This window comes from Pongo abelii, chromosome 12, assembly GCF_028885655.2.
Source record: "Pongo abelii isolate AG06213 chromosome 12, NHGRI_mPonAbe1-v2.0_pri, whole genome shotgun sequence".
Classification (NCBI taxonomy): domain Eukaryota; kingdom Metazoa; phylum Chordata; class Mammalia; order Primates; family Hominidae; genus Pongo; species Pongo abelii.
In genome coordinates, this window is record NC_071997.2 from 68,033,286 (window position 1) to 68,036,793 (window position 3,508).

Sequence of the window (3,508 nt, forward strand, 5' to 3'; positions counted from 1 at the left end):
CTGTGCACCCCCCTCCTCCCACTTCTCCTCCCTGCTGGTGGCAGTGTTTGCAAAGCTGGGGTGGGTAAACATTGAAAGACATCACGTTGTCGGAATACAATGATTACTGGATTCATGAGTTTAGGAGAAGACAAGATGGGAAGAGAATGTTTTTGCTATACAGTTCCTATCAGTAAATTTAAAGTGAGCAGAGAACAAATTACGGTTCACATTTTCCTGCATATTCTAAGTAAGAATCTCGTTTGTGGTCATCATCAATGAAGCCCAGAACAACCTTCCAGAGTGATTGGCAGCCAGGTGGCAGGATATATGATACAGTCATGAGTTATGATATCACCAGTATTAAATAAACTGTATGAGAACTGCAGAGGTAAGAATTTCTACTTTGTTAAATTACAAATGGGCCAGATGCAGTGGCTCACATCTGTAATCCCAGCACTTTGGGAGGTTGAAGTGGGCAGATCACCTGAGGTCAGGAGTTCAAGACCAGCCTGGCCAACATGATGAGACCCTGTCTCTACTGAAAATACAAAAATTAGCTAGGTGTGATGGCACATGTAATCCCAGCTACTTGAGGGACTGAGGCAGGAGAATGGTTTGAACCCGGGAGGCGGTTGCAGTGAGCTGAGATTGTGCCTCTGCACTCCAGCCTGGGCGACAGAGTGAGACTCCCTCTCAAAAAAAAAAAAAAAAATTACATGTGGTTTCCAAAGAGCCATAGAACTGTGAGTCATAACACCATCACTACCTTTTTGGTACATTACAAAGAATCTTCAGGTGCACTGATTAAACAACAAACACATACAGACATATCTCTTTTCTATCCTTTATTCTGAATTTTTATTTGTAAATGGTTCTATCCAACATAGACCCATGCATTTTGCAGTATATTTGGTTAATGTACGAATGGTTAATATAGACAGGGACCCTATAGAAATATCACCTGGGACTCCACATGTCCTAGGAGCAACACTGGCATCTTCTCCTACCCAATTCCCTTGGATCCAGAAACAGCTGCCCACAGTCTAGTCCCTAAGTCTCTCATAAACCATTTCCATCAACTCCTGCAAGTGCTTTTCAGCACACACACACAAAAAAACAAAAACCCATTCTGGTGGCCATTTTCCCGAAACAGAGAAGTATTCTTCCCCAAAGGTGAATGGAAGTATCCATCTCCAGCAGCTAAAGAACTCCTGGTATCTTTACATAATGGTCATTTTCCAGGTTCTTAGCCTCACCACATGCCCACCCGGCCTCCTTTCCTGTCATTCTAATTCAAATCTGTTAAGATCCAACCTCAGCCTAGACATCCTGTGTGTGATGTTTATATACCGACAAGCTGTGAAGTCAGAAACTCTTGTTTCAAAAACTGAACACAATCTTGTAAAATATGCAACCTCAGGCAAACTACTTAACTGAAGCTTCCATTTCCTTTTATGTGCTATAAGGCCAATTCCCTATCTTCTCTTCAGCAACAGCAATTTAAATTGCTCCTCTGCAGGTGATGTTTGCCTATTTGGATCATGAAAAGCACACTCTTCCCAAAGGTGGTTTACATTTCCTGGGCCCCTCTGGGTCAGATCCTGGACCAAGGGCTGGGCTGCAGGAGCAGAGATGCAGCTACAAGGGCTGGGGAAGAACTAACTCAGACTGATCTTTTTGGCTCAAGCCTCTGGAGACAGAAGCAGAAAAATCACTGCCAATATAGAAGGCTCAAAACAAAACTCATGAAACATTCAAACAACTGCTAGTGAAGGCCCCATGAACAGAAAACACTTGTGGGGAGACAGACTTTTACACCAATTTAAAGGTCCTCCCGCTGGGGATCCAGGTATTTGATATTCTCTCTGTGACAGGACAGAAGACAGAATAATCATATCTATTGTAATAGCTGTCATTAGTTCAGCACTTGAAGATTTTCAAAGCACTCAGCAGCACTTAGTCCTACAAGTGCGTGAGTCAAGCAGATATTGTATTATCTTCGTCTCTAAGGACAACTCAAGCCTGGGGTCAAAATGCCACTCTTTCTGCTCTAACCCTCTGCCCAGCATAAAGTTCCTGTTGCATTCATCAGTGAGGAGGTAGCGCCCTTTCCTCAGTTATGCACAAGTTCAAGTGAATGAGTAGATAAAACACCCCTGAAGCTATGTGCAGGAAAGAAGAAGCCCTGTAGGATGTGACTAAAGAAATAAATTGTGCTTTGACTTCTTCAGAAGAAAGATGCTCCCTTTTACCAAGAAGGTATTGAAAACAAAGTTATGCAGGAGCAAAACCAGCCCACTTCTTCATGGGCCTGGCTTCTGACTGGGTCACAGAAAAGTCAGTGAATCTGTGCTTTGGAAGTCACCCTAGAGCTTCTTCACTCTAGTCCCCCATGCCATGGAGGATGTCCCTGATATGTGATGGTCTAGCCACTGCTGGCCACTCCCAGACAAGGGTCTCTCACGCCCTCACAAAGCAGCCATGTGAAGGAGGGCCAGCCTAAGACCAGGGGCCCCTCTTTATACCTCCAACATGTAGTCTTAACTTTTGTCTTCCATATCAGTACAGAGAAAGTAAATTCCCTTTCCATGTGACAGATCTATCAGGTGACTGCTACATCCTCCTAAGTTGTTTCTGTTTCAGTCCAAACAACTTCAGTTCCTTCCACCAAGCCATATAGGACATGACCTCTACACCCCTTAGCATCCCAATTGTGTTCCTCTGGACATGTTTTGGTTGGTGTTCATCTGGCGGACACTGTTCATTGGCTAACTCAGCAGACATTTGCAATTCTTTTGCTTTGGCTACTCCCAATGTAAAGCATGAAAAACCAAAATGCTGCCTTTCCCAGGATCTTCCCCATAACTAGGGTGGCCATGTGACCCAGTTCTAGCCAATCATACATAAACAGAGACCTAGTGAAGGGCTTATAAGGAAGTTTTTGCCTTTTTAATTGTAGTGATAGATGCTACTAGCATAGTCCCTTCACCTTTTCTTGCCCCCTTGAAAGGGGATCTGATGCCTGGAGCTGGGGTAGCCATCTTATCACCATGAGGGAGAGGCCAAAAATATCTCAGAGACTCAGGCAATGAAATTGTTGAAATGAGAATTGCCACCACCAACTGCCTTCTTCCAGACTTTCATTGTGATGAGATCAAACCTGCATTTAAGACATTGTAAATTAAGTATCCTGTTATTTACAGCTGAGATCAATTAAATCTGATACAGCTTAAAATGTTGCATTTAGAACTGAGCATGATTGTCCAGATTTGGCAGGACTATTGTGATATGTGTTTGAGCTATTGTTTACCTTGTGCCACCCTAAGACCAACATTTTGGCAGCTTCACATGGTTGACTTCCATCCTTATAAGTAACAACAATAGTTCAAAAATTACCATTTATTGGGGTCTTATTATTTGCCACATATTATTCATTTATTTAACAAATATTTATTAATGCCAAATTCTCTGCTGAGAATACAGTAGTAGTAAATAAAATAGACACATTTCTGCCCTCACAGTCTCA